This window comes from Sebastes umbrosus, chromosome 11, assembly GCF_015220745.1.
Source record: "Sebastes umbrosus isolate fSebUmb1 chromosome 11, fSebUmb1.pri, whole genome shotgun sequence".
Lineage (NCBI taxonomy): Eukaryota > Metazoa > Chordata > Actinopteri > Perciformes > Sebastidae > Sebastes > Sebastes umbrosus.
In genome coordinates, this window is record NC_051279.1 from 2,183,024 (window position 1) to 2,202,649 (window position 19,626).

The 19,626-nt window shown below is 44.1% G+C and overlaps 1 protein-coding gene across 3 annotated transcripts in view; it reads left to right on the forward strand.

Moving 5' to 3' along the window:
* cdk14 (cyclin-dependent kinase 14) overlaps positions 1 to 19,626 on the forward strand; it is a 161,603-nt gene that overhangs the window by 141,265 nt on the left and 712 nt on the right. The gene's annotated exons all lie outside the window — the stretch shown is intronic.

Genomic DNA, 19,626 nt, shown 5'->3' on the forward strand with positions numbered 1-19,626 from the left:
GCAGCCGTGCAATGCATTCTGGTAGCGTGGCGGCTCGATTCGAGAGACGGAGCGTCACGACGGCCGTTCCTTATTTGCATAAAGTTGAGGTCTAGTCTACTTCATGTAAATCACGGGCGTCCGACGCGACTCGCCGCCTTCTCCAAACTCCCGAGAATCTTTTAAAATAAACGTTGTCGATCCAAAATAAAGACAGATTCCGCAACTGCGGAAAGAGCGGAAATTGACACATGCAAACCTGATGCTAGTGGGATATGTACCTAGAGCGTCATAGTTTGCAGCGTAGGGCTGCTGACCAAGCTGCTGTGTTTGACGAGTTGGGAGGCTAACGTGGTAGCGTAGCTACCAACAGGCTAACTTGGGCTAAGTTGTAGGTCTTTTTTTCACAGTCCGTACATTTTCCCCCTCAGCTTTTTTTACATGCATATTCAAAATGTGCACAGTAACAGGTGTATGGATGTGTACCCAATAGAGACCTTCTTCATTTAAAGTCGGGAAAGTTAACTTAATCCTGTGATATTGTGTTTAGGATGCACAGCGTGAGGTGTGTGTTAGAGCCGAGCTGCAGAGGAGTCTAAACAAAAGACAGCCGAGCCAGTCAAAGATAGAGCTCTGCGTGGCCTGGAGGAAAACCAGCAAACACACTCCTCTTCAGCACACACACACACACACACACACACACACACACACACACACACACAGGCATGAACAAAGAGAAACAGGAGGTATAGATTGACTCATCGTGGTGGGAGTACGGTGCAGTGATTTCACGCCTGGTTGTTGGCTAACAAGGCCCTACGCTTTCTGCACTGCAGGGCCTGTTATTAAGAGTGTGTGTGTATGTGTGTGTGTCTGTGTGTGTGTCTGCCTGTCAGCAGCTGTGTGTGTATATGTATGTGTGTGTGTGTGTGTGTGTGTGTGTGTGTGTGTTACCTGGGAGACGGACTTAAAGCTCCAGCACTCTGGTGGGAGAGAGAGGAGTGGTGGTGGTGGTGGTGGGGGGGTGGATCCCACTTTGTCCCAGTGGGACACAGGGAGGTCCAGCCTCCTCCTCCCCCCCTGCCCCTCCAGCCCTGCGCCCAGTCCCAGCACAGCCCGGGCTCCTGTGAAGCCCAGCACCGGGGGTGTTTGGCAGCTTATTAACCCTTTGCGGCGTTTAGCCAGTTGCAGCTATACGTCTGCTCTCAGCAGGACATCACATCTCAAACCCAGCAGCTGATCATCCCCACAAAACCACACTTTGTATTTTTGTTTTTTGCCATCGAGGGGTAATCTGATTATGTTGTTATGTTATTACTCTGTTTATTTGCTTAGCTGACTTCCTGATCCGAAGAGAGGATACTTAGCATTTTTCACATGCTATGCCTCCGAGCTCAGCTCGGCTTCTCTTAATAAAAGATTTGAGCTGAACAGTTATTCTGTACTTACCTCGCTCTCCATCTCCATCGCTGCCTCTGCATGCTCACTAACAGTCACTGCTTTATTTTCCACGCTGCTGCCATGTTAGGCACCAACAGCTACAGTAAAGATGGTTGGGTTGGCTGACGGGAATAAAAGGCTGTAAAATGTTCCTGCTTCTAGTTTCTAACCCACAAAACGTCTCATCATGACGGTAGTTATTTGACTGTATTATTTATAATCTTGTCATATGATCCAGTCAGTGTGACCTACTTCTGTTTAATTGATTGTACAAAAGCAGAGGGACGGTCCAGTCTGTAGTAACAGCTACATGACATCACACATTATGTGTGTTAGTAAGAAACCGAAACACATCTCAGCACGAAGACGGTATGTTGGACTGTAATGTCGGCCTCGTTGTCAACGTCGCTGTCAAGGGTTGAGTCAAGGGTGGGGGGGGATCTGGATGGACTTACCAGAGACTTGGTCTGCATTCTGCATCCTACATGTTAGATTTAAAGGGACTGTTTGTAAGAATCAGAAATGTCTTGTTAACAGCGACACCTGTGGCCGTTAAGTCAACGAAAGTCAGCGTCCTGTTGCTGGCGCTTGTGCTCGCTCTACATAGACATGAACGAGCATCGCTCAACACAATGAGGAGACACACGTCAGCTAAAAGCACAATATCACTCTATATTTCAGCTGCTTGGCAGTAATGTTAGCTGACCAGACGAAGGTCTCTCCATGAATCAATGCTGATCCTAGTGTTGGCTTTTCCTGCCTCAGCCTCCCGACCGCGGCCGGAGGGAACAGGGGAGACGCCGGAGTTTTTGTCGGAGACGATAACGTTTCTCTCTGCGGAGCCCCGTCACTTCACAAGACACGGGAAACCTCTGTTGGTCTGGAGGAGCTGCAGCAGTTATTTCTGCACAAACGTCCACTGAACATTCACTAGATATTCTCAGAGCTAAACTAACTCTTCTGCAGTGTGGAGTGTGCGCGCATGCACGTGAGAGGTGGAGCGAGAGAGAGAGAACGAGCGCGGTGTTTTCTGGTTTCATATGATACCAGTATCTTCACTCTAGCTGTAAAACTGACTACAACCTAAAAATTGCAAGTTTCTGCGTTAAAGAAATTAGTGGCATTAAAACAAATTTGCGTTAACATTTTATTATCGCCATACACGCCATATACATCATAACATCCTTAAGCTGACGGGCCGTGCCACTGTTAACCCTTATACTTTGCAGGCTCCAGGGTCACAGTCTCAACCTCAGGATGCAACCGTTATGAACAAATAACTACCACCGCAACATCAACCAACGATGATTATTAATATGATCATTTCCCTTGATTTCAGAAATAAAATGTCAATGTTTCCCGCTGTCCTCTCAGTCCCTGCGTCCTCAGTAAACCCACCAATAACTGCAGGATATCAGCAGCACCTTCAGTCCAACAAATCAGTGCCAGTATTGGCCTCGACAAGCCCGTTATCACTGAGAGCCCAGAGTACAGTACGTCTGCCTGCTCACTGCAATGCGGCCCGCTAATTAGTCTTTTTAAGTGTAAATGGGATCTCTGGTGGTTTGTCATGGACCGCAAGGTTCATAGAGATTATTCGCTCTTCAATCTCTGCTCGTATACTCTGTGTGTGTGTGTGTGTGTGTGTGTGTGTGTGTGTGTGTGTTTCATTGCTGCAAGCTTGAAACAAAGTGGCTGCTCTAACAGAAGGCACAATTACTGAATGATTTCTTTTCTCTTTTTTTTTTTTTGGAAGCCAAAAATATCTTGTAATTGTTTGTGTAAGCAGCCGGAGACTGACTTGTGGGGCTCCCAGCAGGGGTGTATAGATGGAGGCAGGAGGTAGGAGCAGGAGGGGGGGATGGGTGGAGGCAGTTGTAGATCCATATTGTCATCCTCAGAAAAACCCTCCTATTACATGATGGGATGTTTAAGTTGGGCACTGTTGATATAGTCCAAGTCTTCAGAGTATATGGCTTCCACTTCACAGGGAGAAAGTGAAAATATTACATTTAGAAATGCTCATCTTAACAGCCTCAGTGCCAGACCCCATGCTTGGAAAATGAATTATACATATGCTTGATTAACCAGCTGAGTCCCTGTGCACAATCCCTGAGCAAACACAAGCCTTTTTTTTGGAATAAATTAAAGCCCCAAATTTCAGTTTCAGCATCAGCAGGAGCTTCTCAATAATTATGTAAATACGAAACAAATTTCCCAAGCACATTTCCTCCTCTGCAATCCTCCTCCATCATTCTTATGCATGCCCCGTAAATTAACTAAACTATGCAGATCGTTATACTTACACAAAATAGGCTAATTAATACACTTGACAATACTGTTCTCCAGAGGGGGCGATGCTGAACTAAATCTTCATCACACAGAATAGTAAACTGGAGGCCAAACAGCAGCATGTTGAGCTGCTTTCTTGCAGAAGCTGTGTAAGGACCAAATATGAAGGATTTGTAAAAAATAATCACATTCGCTCCTATTTAATCATAACGCTGTGTTTTGTTGTCCAGTTAGAGGAAGTCAAATAGAAAGAACAAGGGTTTGGATCAAGACCAGCTTTGCAGTCTGTCATGTTTGTCTGCATTTCTATCTGTAAGAGAGAGGAACACAGAGCTCATTATCCAAACCAGTGGTCCTTCAAATTACAGTCCCTACCCTTCCAAATCCTTCCAAAAAAAACCACAACACATCCTCAAGGCTGGCGCCGAGCGCCGAACAGTGCCAGTGGTGCGCTTTGGTCTTCGCAGCGCTGTTTCTGTGTCAGCGCTGCATTTGAATATGGATTATGGACTGTACAGCTGGTGGGGAGGAGGGGGTTAGACTAATTACATAGCATGTTATAATGACCATCCCTATCCCATCTAGCTCTCCTCTCTCCTTTAGAAAATCTAATGAGCACAGAGCATGTATCTGACTCTTGTTTTCTATAGGGAGAACATGTAAGGATATTCATGATCGCATGATTCCATTCGATGGAGTGTACTGCAATTTTTCAGCCCTTTTTTATTGTGACTCTCTATAAGAGAAGATGCCAGTTTGTCAGGTTCATCCATACACAGTAGACTTGTTGAATAGCCAGGCCACACATTTATGGGGCAATGTAAACTTCCAGGGCCAATGGAAATTACTTAGTAGCGTCTTTTATTCATTATTGTCTGTTCTACTCCAGACGATCCAGCGTCTCAGAACTCTGTTAACTTAGGTGTGTTTGAAATACACCAGCGTACGGCCACAGAACCACGCTCTTTGTATGGACTATATCATCAGATTGAATATGTTATATACAGATGGGTGACAAAGGGAAACCATCATTAAACGGACTCAATGTAAGAATCAGAAATTGCTTGTTAGTAGCGCTTGTGCTCGCACTACGTGGACGCAAGCGAGCGAGCATCGGTCAAAGCGGCGAGACTGAACGTGATTGACAGGCATCATGTTGATTAACGTTGGCAACATTAGCCAGCTAAAAGCACAATATCAATATATATTTTACATGCTTGGCCGTAATGTTACCAAACGAAGGTCTCTCCATGAATCAATGTTGATCCTAGTTTTCTCCTCCAACGTCGGTCACATTCCTGTTTTCCAAGACGAGCTTCGTGAGATATACTGTATTGAGTTCAAGATTACTGTACTGATAAACTGTACTTTGTCATTGTCATCTATAGTGGTTATTTGCATAGAAACACACAATTCAAATGATTATGATTATTTAAATATTTGCTTTGAAGGAGATGTGAAAACATCTCCTTCAAACGACTGGATTTATTCAAGTTTCTCACCAAAAACGTAATTTTAAGAGATTACATTTGAACACATCATGATAACATAGTAATTAACCTTCACCCAATAGTCATTTTGCTGAGCAGACTGTGAACGCCTCATAATAATAACTGAATGGCACCTCCGTTGACGTTAGTAGCTCCGCTATTTAACCATTCAGGACTGTGCTGCCCACCGGCTGCTAACAGGTAACGTTACTAACTCTCCTCCTGCTGATTTAAACACTGATTTATCAGGGAGAAATAGGGTGCGTCTCCTCAGGTTTAGTAGCGCCATGCTGTCCCAATCAAACTGAAACATGATACAGCGTTCGTAAGCGTCATTGTGCAGCGTAACTGTCGGAGCATCAATAAGAAGAATCGATAGTCACGGAGGCATGAGATACCAAGAAAGCAGACAACTACGGTTCTCTATTCCCATCACTAGCGTTTTCCCTGCCTGCCAAAGTGGCGGATGTTCTGATGTGCTAATTTCAGACCCTGATAACAAGAGATGAATGCATACCAACTTGTCAAAATTACAATTCAAACATATGTCAAATTGCATTGCAGTCTATGAGGTCTTCCGGGTTTTCTTCCCCCAAAGGGGTCGCGACCTTGACTTTTTTGTGAAGCACCCGAATGTGGCGGTCACTGTCTTATAACATAAAGACACATGTAGTATACATATACCCAAACACTATTGGGCATATCCACAAACAGACAAGGGTAAATAAATAGACACATGCATCTATGCAGTTGTAGGCTCTTACTCACGTTCCCTCCCCCCCATCCTAAATACCTAAATTTGCTCTATGTGCCATGCCCTCTCTGTCTCTATTTGCCTATAATCCCATTAGAGAGAGAGAGAGGAGAACTTACAGAAATAGAATGGTATGTTCAAGCTGATTTCCTCACTAAATGCAGCCGTTTAGGCCTCAATAAAAGCAGCTTTCACAGCCACCAACAGCAGCCCCTTCACTGTGATGGAGGAATACTAACATGCTTAGACGGCCCATTTGCTGTTGTATACATGCTCACAGGCGTTGGATATTGTTTACTGGGTTCAAGCTTGATTGAATTCGGAGCACAATATGTGCTACGGCGGCACATTTAACAGTGTCGTTGTTTCAGTCGAGAAGTGGTATAAAATGCTACACGGTCCTTATGATTTCAAGTACTCTCTAAAAACATCAGTGTTACATGTTTTGTGTATATTTTCTCCACACATTCAAGTGGGAACAATGGCTTGTCGATACTATCTCCAGCCAAACAATTCAAAATGTCAGGCTGGCTTTCCAAACAAATGTTCTCTGGAATAGGATACGGTATCCATGTTCTAGTGTGGGCAACACCCAGTCTTTTCAACATGAGCTGTAATTCACAGGAAAGTGACACCGCAGCCGCCAGAACGCCACCACAACTATCTGATCTCGCTCTCAAGACCAACCGCCTATTACATATTTCTGAAATTGAGATGAAAAGTGATGTATGAAATGCATGCAGAGTGCGTATGTGGAGCTCAAGCAGGCTTGCAAGAAGCCTAAACAGAGGGTTAGCAGCAGACTCCAAGTGACACCACAGAGCTCTAAAATTAACCTACTGGCCTCTTGGCTCTTCACTTGGCCGTACAACCCCCGAACAGTTGGCTGCAGTGGGAGTCTGCTCTCCACACTGTCATTTCAGCTTTATGAAGCCCAGAATGCAACCGCCCAGTATTTACGTTCACCTCTTGTGAATATATTGTGTTTTTGAACTGTAGAAAATCTAAACTGTCCTCATCGGCCGAGAAAAGCTGGTAACAGTCCACCTTAACAGCCCGAGTCGGAGTTGCAGGATACAGAAAGTCGGCTCCTGTCTCTCCAGCTCGCTGGAGCGGAGCGGAGGAGTTGTAGTTTCGTAGCATTTATTCACCATCAAATAAACCGTACACACACTGCTACACCTACGATCACAGCTAGAACGCCACCAACAACCTCACACTCACCGCCAACACACACACACGGTCTGTTGGAAACTCACTAAAGTTACGCAGACTACGTGTGGCGGCGGCGGCGGCGAGCACGAAGCCTCCGGCAATGCTAGAGCTGCTAACATAGCACAAATACACACACTGTTTGTTGGCCACTCGCTAAAGTTCCGCCGGGCAGACACACAGCTGACAACCTGCTAAACTAAACTAAATGTGCGCTGGAGACTTTTACTGGGAAAGTGGCTGCATGTCCGCGACACTACACGCAGCATCGGAGCTGCTAAGGTAACGCTCCCGGACGGTGAACTGGGGACTCCCGTCAACCAATATCTGTTGTGCTCCTGCAGCTGGTACGAGGCACAAATTTTGTCGGTTAACGGTTAATAATCGGTTAACGAGGGTCGGTTATCGGTTAAGAACATTTTAATACGTACACTGCCAGCATCAGACACAGGAAGCTCTTCAGCAGCACAGACAAAGAATTAGGGCTCTCTGCTCTTGAATCAGATGATTGCTATACTCTTTATTACATTCTCTCACTAAACTTCATCAACCTGTGACCCCTATGCTGCTGTTTTTAGACCAGTCACTGTCACTGAGCGTCTGAGGATTTTTAATCTCTCGATGCAGGAAGTAGTTGGTGACACTGAAAAAGATAAAGCAGAATGAAAAAACAGACTTTTAAAGTAATAGAAATCTCTTTTTTTTCTACTATCGTTTTCATGACAGATTTATCTTGAGAGAGATTAGGCTAGCCGCGGTGTGTTGATGTCTTCATTGTGAGCCTCGGTTGGGTGAGGGTTTAAGCCTTGCTATATAAATAGCCTGTCAAAGAGATCAAACTGTGCAGTGTTTCTGCAATGTTCAGGCTTTAATGTTTTAACTGGTCATAGAGAGGCACTGAATTCTTCCCCTAGAATATTTTATGGAGAGTAGGCAGAAGATACGAGTGTATTTTAAAACCCTGAAGTTGTAAGTGGTGATACTCACGATCTTTGGTGGGAGCCTATAAGGATAGCAAAGGTTGTCTGTCTGTCCATCCACCTAAAGCACGTAATCTCAGCAATGTTGATTATCTATGTCGCATCACAAAGTGGCTGCATTTACCCACTTTTTGATTGATTTTCATGGCTAAAGTCACGATTTTACTTCCTTGCAGCTTGGAAAAAAAATCGTATAGATCTTGGATTTGATAAGCCGTATGGACGTAGAGGTGGGAATAGATAAATCCATGCCAGCAAAGACATTGATCAGCCCTTCCCCCACTGGTTCATCAGTGCACACAGCGATGGATATGGAGATGAGATGTGATCACAGGGTTCTAGCCCACCAGTGTGTCAGCTGATGAATAAACCATCAGTTGTATTGTCATAGAGTCCAGTGAGTGTAGTTTTAGCAGGTGCTGTCGGTATACTGGAGAGTGAGCAGAGAGGTACAGCTGCCTCCTGAGCCTTTTCGGCTGGAGCCGCGGTATCGAGGTATGATAAAATTGACACAGTCTATTACACAGACTCGTGACGGTTATGGAAAGTTAAAGTTGCATCTCCTCTCGAGCCTCCCGCTGCGACTACTTCACTCAGAGCAGCTGTCAATCATGACGTCTCACCAAAATGATCAGAAAAGTGAACACTTGACCAAACATCAGCGTGATAACAACTACCTAATATGACAGAAACTATCTTTGGAAAAAATGTATTTGACCTGTACTTTGACTTTTTAGTTTGTCCCATGTCCCATCCGCTAATATGGAGGGGGGTGGGATTTATGACCTAAATACTGCAGCCAGCCACCAGGTGGCGATCCAGATGTTTTGGCTTCACTTTTAGGGAGCTGTCATGTTGTCCATCTTTATATACAGTCCATGCATCCAAAGCAAGATGTTCACTAGATACTTCCTGTCCTTTTTGCTTGTTTTTGCCTGTCCAACACTTTGCCATCAAATTTGGTGTGACTTTTCATGATCCCCAGAGGATAACCAGTAGTTATTTTTGATGACCCTTTGGCTTGTACACATAAAGTATTTAAAGGGCAGAGTGCCATGACATTTATTGAACACATTCATGAGCCTCAGAGGATGAACAGTTTGAGAACGGATCTCAAGTGTGAATGCTGAGACTTCTTATGAAAGTAGCTCTGGATATTTATCAGCCACAGAGGATGGATCCTGTTGTTTTTTGCTCATCGTGTGACCTTTCCACCACCACCAGGCCAGATATCCCACTTGAAGAAATGGTTAAATCTTTTTCAGTTTAGTCATGGATGATGAGCTTTCTTCTAACACCGCCCTCATACCATAATCTAGAAGTTTTAAACACAAAGTACGTCATAATCTAATAGGAAGATTGCCAGGAAATGTACTGAGCCCCGTTCTGCTCCCAAGAGTATAAACCTATTTAATTCAAATAAGCCCTTTCATTGCACCACTTATTTGTATCAACATGGCTTTTTAATAATAATAATAATAATAATAATATAATAGCAGAATCTTCAGTTTCTTGTTGGTTCTGTCCAGCGCTTTAATCTTGTGGGGTGTGGTGAGCACTGCAGCCTCCAGGGGCTGCTAGCAGGGCTTTGGACTTTGTCTTGTTACTGGTTTTTCTTGGCACATTTTGCCTGACGTGCAGAGAGACACACACACACACACACAGATTTCACTTGACAAACACCCCGAAACAGCTACTGAAGCTGTCGTGGGAATGATGATGAATTTAGTAGAGCCTTTCACCATGAGTTTGGCAAACGCTCAGCTGGCTCAACAAAGCTAACTGCCCTCAAATGAAACACCCTAACTTGTAATTAAGCCAAGTTTCCAAACTGCTTTTTTTCTTCCCCGATTGGCTTCCAAAGGCATGTAATCAGGCGCAGCTTATAACAGCGGGAACTCAACAAATATTCATTTAATTACTTTAACATTAACTGAAAGTAGCCGATATTCTGGACTTGTACAAGCAGAGAGTAAGACTGAGCAAATAGTGGAGAAGAACATTGTTGTTATTGTTCTATGGTATTCTATACACTGCTGATCATATATGTCTAATATCTTCCATTGTTTTACACCAGTTGTTTGCAGTGGATGTGTCCTGATGTCTTATGTCACCTTATATGAGCAACCTACTAATCTCATATTGTCATATTATTCAGATTCGGTGCATTGATTCCAACTCGTCAAATACCGCCGCTAACTTATGGTAGATAGCTAGCTTATGGTTTATAATATATAATTATTTATGATCAGAACAGGTTGAGTGGTTGAAGCATGATTACATAATGTACAATATACTGTATATACGACACTTCCTGTTTGCCATCTCACTGCTGTACGCTACTTTTTTCCCATTAGCTCTACGCTAACTTGAATGGGGATAAAATAATTCAATCATGCAGCTTTGCCAGACTTTCTAAATGTTATCGGACCAAATTGATCAAATGCTCAAAACTATTTATTCACCTGTTTTACAACTGCAACAGTAGTGACGGCGGAGGCTGCGATGCATCGGCTGTTCGTCTAGTACAGGGGTCAGAAACCTGCAGCTCCAGAGCCTCTTGTCTCTCTTCAGCTCCTCTCCAGTGGCTCCCTGTGGATTTATAAACATGGAAATGAATAACTGTATTTTGTTTACATTTTCATTTTTATTTATCATTGTTGTAGGTCTATGGTACAACTGTGAGTATTAGGGCCACATTGAGGGAAAAAAATAAATCTGAGATTTCAAGAATAAAGTCATATTACAAGAATAAAGTCATATTACAAGAATAAAGTCATAGGTTTACGAGAAAAAAAGTCATAATATGAGAATGAAGTCATAATATTATAGAGTAGTAATTTTACGTGCTATTTTCTTTTTTTCTCGTAAAGTTCTGACTTTATTCTGTAAATCTCAGATGTTTTTTCCCTTATTGTGGCCATTATACTCCGTCGTACATTTGCTCTTTGGCCCTCACTGCATTACACTTATATACTATATACTTAGACTACAAAATCTGTCACCTTCATCACAATGATCGAATGTTTTGTGGCTCCAGACAGATTTTTTTTGTTGTTGTTTTTGCCTAAAATGTCTCTTTTGATAGTAAAGGTTGCTGACCCCTGGTCTAGTGTCTTTAAATGTAAATCAACTTCTAATGTCACGTATTGTATCTATATACATAACACAGTTATCATGGATGATATTATTATCGTGAACATTTTCTAGAGCGTTTTATCGGCCAGCCGTACTGCAACGTTTAGATTAATGACAGAATGTCAGAAAGTGCTAACGGAGGGTGACGGTGGTCTCTGTAGTGGGCCCAGCTGATTTACAGTGGCCAGTCACATTAACAGTGAAACCTGTACTGTAAATGCCAGGCGGCGGCGGCGGCGGCTTCTCACAGCTCTTTAACTTTAGTACTTTATCTGTTCTGCTCTTCTCTTTATCCTTTTCCTGTAAATCTCTCTCCCGTACCAACTTTTCGCTTGATAAATGCATTTCCCCAGCTTTTTCTTCTTGTTGCTTTCCTTTCCCAGTTCCATTCTAATGCTCTCCTCCTCCCATCTGTGGCCTCCACCCTCCTCACAGTGTTTCCATCACCTTACATAAACCCCAGTGAGGGGGAAGTCAGCCAGGCCCCAGACAAGAAAAACATACCCCCAAACAAGGATTTATGGAATGGGAACCTGGCGATCCCCAGCGAGTGGGTGTGTTTGTGAGTCGGTGGATGAAGGCGTTTCCACCCGGGGCATTCTCTGACCCTCGCTGTACACTCATTACTCCTCACCACAGCCCCACACAGCAGAACACAAGCTGAGCTGAGGAATGGTGGTGATTTAGCTTTAACTGCGTTCTACTTGCCATGCTGTTAAAACGGGTCATAGTGTCACTCCAAATCAGAGCTCTGGGTTTTCAAGGGGAAAGTTTTAATGTCCCATTAAGGTCTGACTCCCATTTCAGAAGCACCTCTACCCTGCCAGCAATACAAGTCTGTGGAAAGTACTGAATATTTTGGCTTTTATGGAGGAATCTGTGCAGAAAATACACATTATTGCTACTTTGCTTTCAGATGTCCTATAGCGGTTTGGTCCACAATGTTCCTGAATGTGTCCGAGGGACGCCTGCTGCACCAGAGAAGGTCTTTTGATTGACATTTAGCATCGCTCTGGTTCCCTCCACAAAAAGCCAATGGGATCTTTTCCATTGGGTTTTGGATTATTGTAGAAAATAAGCTCTGTGGCAAACACACGTTTATGATACTTACACGTTTTGTTCAGCAAGATAATCTTCACAAATGATTATGATTTTTGAAGTGTGACTGCAATCGCCAGAAGTAAAATGCTAACGTTAGGCTATAAACATACTACACCACGGTCGAATGAACGCGAGTATAAACACAACGAGGCTGTAAAGGCGGACGAGTCGGCGTGATGACGTTTAGTAGTCTCATTTAGCCACTTGTTAGCAACCGCCTTTTTAAAGACACATAAAGGCTTCAACAATTCATGAGTGGGATATTAACTGACATATTTTATATCGTAGAACAAAACGTAAAAATCTCTTCAGTTTGTGTTAAACACAAACCTTATTTCAGGCATCTAACTCTAAACACACTGACTTCCAGACGAGGGAACCAGAAGTGCTAAAATGCTAACTAATTTTCTGGGTTTTAGGACTCCTTCCTGTAGCTCTCTATTGCTTCGACATCTTATGCAGCAGTCGATTCTAAACAACGCTACTAGAAGAGATCATGAAACTGGACTTGGTGGCTTAGTTCTCAATGGTTCAGTGGTTCATTGCTCCCACAAAATCACAAAAAAGGTATTTATCAATTTCTCCAAAAAGGTTAAGTTGCTGGTCTGGTTTTATTGTGAAAAGTTTGTTTCTTGACAGACTGATTAAAATCTGTACATGCATCATATGGAAGTGCATTCTTGTGACTGTCTTTAAAGGGACTGTTTACCTGCATTCAACAAAGCCTGCTCGAACATCATTGGTCAATACTACTCGGTAGGGATGCACCGATCCAGCTTGATACCGATAGCGATACCTGGGCTATTGGCCGATACCGAGTACCGATCTGATACCAGTGTTTAATTAATAAGCTGTATGCCTCACTGTGTGGAAGAAACAACCTTCTTACAGTGACGAGAGTAAAATGTAATTTGTTGGTTTGTTGCTTGATGAGAATTAAAGGGGACAGAGAATTGCAGACGTCATTGCAGATGAGCTGCCATATTAAACCCAAAGACCTGGATGCATGCAGGAATGTGTGCATAATAACTTGCACCTGCGACTAGAAGAGCTCGGTCTACTAGGTCTCGGTGGGTCGAGACTGTGTAAAGTGAGCCTGAGCAGGAGGGTGTTTGTATGTTACCTTTACATTTGTAAATGCTCCTGAGTTAGTGTTTGTATGTTGAGTGTATAGCTGTGCATGGTTTCTATGTGTGTGCAGGCCTTTTTTGGGCGCTGTGATTCCAGCTATTAACTGCTGATTCTGAAAGATTGTGCTGCCAGGACATGGGTAATAGGAAACACATGAATGTGCAGCATAATGTAGGCTGCAGCGTGTGTGTGTGTTAGTGTGTGTGTGCGTGTGTGTGTGTGTGTGTGTGTGTGTGTGTGTGTGTGTGGGTGTGTGGGTGTGTGTGTGTGTGTGTGTGTGTGTGTGTGTGTGTGTGTGTGTGTGTGTGTGTGTGTCTATGCATTCTTTAAAGACTCATTTTCTCTGACTCTGGCCCAGACAACTGAGGCAAGAAAAACAAAGAGGAAAGTGTTTGTGTTAGAGCAGAGAGAGCTGGCGGGTCTGCAGGCTGTGTGGAGCTGAGCGTTCATTTTCCTTTTTCCTACCAACTGGATCTGGACCACTTTTATTTCACAGTCACATCACTCAGTAGCCATATAGAGACAGAAATACACAGCAGGCACCGTGGTTTGCTAAACTTTTAAAGGGACAGTTCACCCCAATATCAAAAATATATATTTTCCTCTTACCTGTAGCGCTGTTTACCAATCTAGATAGTTTCTGGTGTGAGTTGAGTGAAGAGATGTCTGCTTCTTCTCTTCAATATAATGTAATGTGTGGTGCTCAAATAGTTTTTTGCGTACCTTAAAGGGAGATTTGTCAAGTATTTAATACTCTTATCAACATGGGAGTGAACAAATATGCTGCTTTATGCAAATGTATGTATATATTTATTATTGTAAATCAATTAACAACACAAAACAATGATAGATATTGTCCAGAAACCCTCACAGGTACTGCATTTAGCATAAACAATATGCTCAAATCACAACATGGCAAACTGCAGCCAAACAGGCAACAACAGCTGTCAGTGTGTCAGTGTTAACTTTGACAGGACTGGTATTCTTTTTGCCGCTTTGAGCACCACAGGCCAAGTGCCATCTAGTTCCATTGTATTGAAGAGAAGGCAGACACTCGACAACTCACACCAAAACTATCTAGACTGATAAACAACACCACAGGTAAGAGGAACAACATGGATTTTTGATTTTGGGGCAAACTGTCCCTTTAAGACATGGATGCTTTTGATTCCTGAGCACTTTGATTAGAGTGGTTTTGGCATGGCTGGCAAGAAAATGGTCAATTAAAATCACCCTTAGTCATTTTAAAGATTTTGACATCGTTAATCCAAAAACAATATGGCAATCAGCCTTGGAAAAGCAAGTCAAAATCATTCACGTAGCTCATGTTATGTTCAGAAGTGAAGCGCCCACAACTTCTGTGGTGCCACTCAGAGATGGCGTGTTAAGACTGTAAGCCGTGAGCATGAAGCTAAAACAACTTTCCCAGCTAAAGCAGCAAAGTGCAGGTCAGCGGGTAGAGCCTCTGTGGTATCTGAGGCCTCCCCACCCCGAGGTGCACCGACCCCAACACACCAGTTCATCACGAGTCCTCCCGTTCATCCTTTGTTGAATCACTACATTGAAATCAGGGGAAATCAATGACACCGGTCTCCTTTGGTTCAGTCGTTTGTTTGGTTTTCACTCTCAGATAGCTCATCCTCCCTACGCGGCGTTCTTTATACTTCCGGGTTCACAATTACGTGGATTACATACGAATAGATTGTGTCTATGTACACAAATCAATACATTAAATTCCGTGACTATTCCACTGCTGTGCGATTGGGCTGTTGGGTCCAATCAGTCATGACGTGTCCTTCCCTTATTTGTCACGTCCCTATCACTACGAAGGAAGAACCTTTTCCAGAAGAAATGGTTCTTCCTTCCTTAGTACTTTCTGGAACTGAACAACCAACTGCGCTGCTTCCTGTTTACATCGGCAGGCACATGCCCATCGTACGTGAATGATCATGTTATATGCGTTTTCATGCATGGTAGTATGGACGGAGATTAATTCTGGAACAGCCCTAAAACGCTCGTCTGGACAGAGATCGTTTTAAAACGGTGTTTTAACGTATTCGTGTGGATTTGCCTTGCGACCCAGGCCCGTCTGTATCCCACTATGTTAGTTTTAAAAGTTAATCCAGACTGGATTACCGTAGAATCCAGAGCAAACAGGGTCCTTCCTCGTTGAATAATCTTAAGTAGCCTCTGCATTAACAGGTTTCTACTAAACAAACAGTTTGTAAGGTTCGTCTTGATTAATGTTGGCAGCCATCCCAGCCTACGAGCTGCCGGAAATCACAGCGTCTTCCTCGCTGCTTCTGTTAATTATCAGGCCGCTGTAGAGACAGAGGAGTGTTTGTTAGTTGTAGATGTGGCAGCTCAACAGAGACTTGGCCACAACGCTGCATTCCGCCAAAAAATCACTGGAAAGTACAGTCAAGTTCCAGAGGAAAAATATCTTCATGTAAATTAATTCCAAATCCTCTGTTCACTCACATGTACTCACTCATATCCAACTAATGCCAGTTCAAACTCTTCTCACTCTCAAACACATATACATACTGTATACACACACACACACACACACACACATAAATACATACACATCATAAAGCAGCCTATCAAACCTTTCTAAGTTCCGGGTGTTCACTGAGTGACGTTTAAGGGCAGTCGGACTCAGTTCATTAAACAGGATCAGACATAACGGGACCTCCCTGCAGGGGGAGGGGTCAGGTGTCGTGACCCCTGGGCTTTGGGGGCATGGGAGGGGGGGTGCGGATCTGTCAGTCCGATTCAGTCAAGCTGGTTTGCATGCATGCAGCACATCGTGGCTGAAACTCTCACATGTTGTTTACATTTTTCAGAAAATCAGGTTCCAGCAGAAAGTGGACGATCCACGTTACTGAAGTGCATATAAACACAGTGTACTTCTGCAGGCTGGGCAAAACTCAGAGGAGCGGTTCGTCACTTTAAGGAGAAAAGCTGGTCCACGTTAAGCCCGCCTCAGGTCTTGAGGAGTTGTAACATTTATTCACCGACAAATATACTCACACTGCTACAGCTAAACGTTCACAGCTATAACGCCACCAACAACCCCACACACACTGTCTGTCGGACACTGTATCGTTATGCCGGGCAGACACACGGCTGACAACCTCGTAGCTAAACTAAATGATGCGGTGGAGGCTTTTACTGGGAAAGTGGCTGCATGTGTTTGCGACACTACACGCAGCACCGTGGCTGCTACAGTAACTCTCCTAACAGCGAACTGGGGACTCAGTTGTCTGTTGTGCTCATACACTGCAGCTGGCGCACCGCTGCATACGACGCACTAATCATGTCGGTTAACGGTTAATTATCGGTTAACGAGGGTCGGTTATTGGTTAAAAAAAAATCTAAATTCGTAGTTCACACCAAGAGTGAAGCAAACTTTTCATGCGGCGCGATTAATCACGATTAAATATTTGAATCGATTAACAGCCCTAGTTTTAAAGTTTGGGTTTTTAGGGGGTTCTATTTCCAAACTGTGGAGCAGTGTATCTTAAATAATGGTCATCAGTGGATTTATCCAAAAACATATTGCTACCTCTTCCAGGTTTCAAAAATGCAAATCAGTGTACTTGGCGCTTCTGTTACTCTCTTTGTTTCTCTCTGCATTTCCCCGTTTCCCATTTGGTCTTCTCTCTTTTGTTGTGTATCTGTCCGTCCCAACGCAGACTAGTTTAAGGATTTCATTTTTTTTGGGGGGGGAGGGTGAGACTATCTCTATTAAAGGACAGCCAGCAGCTGGCCACGCCTGCTAAATCCTCCACACAAAACCCACCCACCAGCTCCATCTGCTTCCCAAGTGGAACCCCCTGACACACACACACACACACACACACACACGTACCTACTTGGTGCTCTTTGATCCCCAGAGAGCGGAAGCCTACATCTGTTCTTAGTACATCAGATCCCTGTAAAACAATGAATCCCTTGTTGGCTTATGGAGTGTATGACAGTGAAGTGAGGAGTGATGACACTCATTCATTCACACTCAGCTACTGTATCTCCTCGCTCACGGAGGTACACGGCGTCAGAGACCTTGACCTTTTAACTGGTTTCACGGGACATGCTGTTAACCTTCAGTTAGTCCTGTCCTGTATCTAGAGAGAACAAACTACACACCACAAGATGTTCCTGCATGTCAGCGTGTCATCAGCACATGACAAAGAGACGAGGATGCTCAAGTCAAAACCCTTACGAACATGTCACATGTGAAATTTACATATTCACATGTGAACTTCATACGTTCATCAAGGTTCCATGGTGGAGAGGAGGTCGTGTTGCTCTGGCTCTACCTATTTGGCGCGGAGATGAGGTTGTGTTGCTCTGGCTCTACCTATTCAGTGTGGAGAGGAGGTTGTGTTGCTCTGGCTCTATCTATCTGGTGTGGAGAGGACGTGGTGTTGCTCTGGCTCTGTCTGTTTGGCATGGAGAGGAGGTTGTGTTGCTCTGGCTCTACCTAATTGGTGTGGAGAGGAGGTTGTGTTAATCTGGCTCTATCTATTCAGAGTGGAGAGGAGGTTGTGTTGCTCTGGCTCTACCTATTCAGCGCCGAGAGGAGGTCGTGTTGCTCTGGCTCTATCTATCTGGTGTGGAGAGGAGGTTGTGTTGCTCTGGCTCTACCTATTCAGTGTGGAGAGGAGGTTGTGTTGCTCTGGCTCTATCTATTCAGAGTGGAGAGGAGGTTGTGTTTCTCTGACTCTGTCTGTTTGGCGTGGAGAGGAGGTCGTGTTGCTCTGGCTCTATTTATCTGGCGTGGAGAGGAGGTTGTGTTGCTCTGGCTCTATCTGTTTGGCGTGGAGAGGAGGTCGTGTTGCTCTGGCTCTATCTGTTTGGCGTGGAGAGGAGGTCGTGTTGCTCTGGCTCTATCTGTTTGACGTGGAGAGGAGGTTGTGTTGCTCTGGCTCTATCTATCTGGTGTGGAGAGTAGGTCGTGTTGCTCTGGCTCTATCTGTTTGGTGTGGAGAGGAGGTTGTGTTGCTCTGGCTCTATCTATCTGGTGTGGAGAGTAGGTCGTGTTGCTCTGGCTCTATCTGTTTGGTGTGGAGAGGAGGTTGTGTTGCTCTGGCTCTATCTACCTGGCATGGAGAGGAGGTTGTGTTGCTCTGGCTCTATCTGTTTGGCGTGAAGAGGAGGTTGTGCTGATTAGGATTCCCACATGTGGAAACAAAACATGGCACATGAAATCATGCTTCTTCACATGTGAATTTCACATGTGAATTTCACATTTTCACACATGTGATTGACAGTACATGGTGCATATTCCTAAATACATTTGTGTTTTATTAAATTACGTCTAACTGTCTCAGTAGGGGGCTACAGCTGATTGCCTTTGGGCCCTGTTACAGATGAATCCAGCCCCGCCTGCAGACACCTGCAGTTACAAAAAAGAAGATTTTATACTAGACTCACCATCTAGGAGCAAACAGGAGCAGCAGATAAACGAGGCGCTCATCCAACATTTCAGATTCCTGACGTATACGGGCCTGCTTCCTCCGGGAACGCACTACCGAAGGCTGGGCGAATGACACAGAGATAAATAGAGAGAGAGAGGGAGAAAGGAAGAGAACGTGAGGTGGTAAAGAGGAAAGTCAAGGTAGACGGGGACCTAAGAGAGGCAATGAATTATTTATTAGTCCACAGCTCCCTCTTCTTCATCCTTCTCTCCTCCTCGTCTTGTACTATCCTCTACTACCTCTTTCTCAGCATCCTCCAGTCTTCCCCTTTCATACTATGCTCCCTCCTTCTCCTCTTCATCCTCTTCTCCCTCTTGGTCATCTTCCACTTCCTCCTCCTCTTCACCCCCTTCAATCCTCCATTCTGTCTTTGTCGTCATCTCCTCAGTGTTCCTCCCTTTCCCTCTTTAAGGTCGACCCTTACAATATTTTTCCAAAGTAGTTTTAATGGTACTTTCTACTGTGCCGTCAACATCTCATACTGATGTCCACAATTAACCGTTTAACCGTTAACCGACATTCAGCATTTTAACCGATTAACGCTATCGGTCAAAACAGTTAAAAGAAATGTTAATAATTAACTCAAAAGCTGAGCGGCTCAGAGGAGCGGCTCGTCTCTTTAA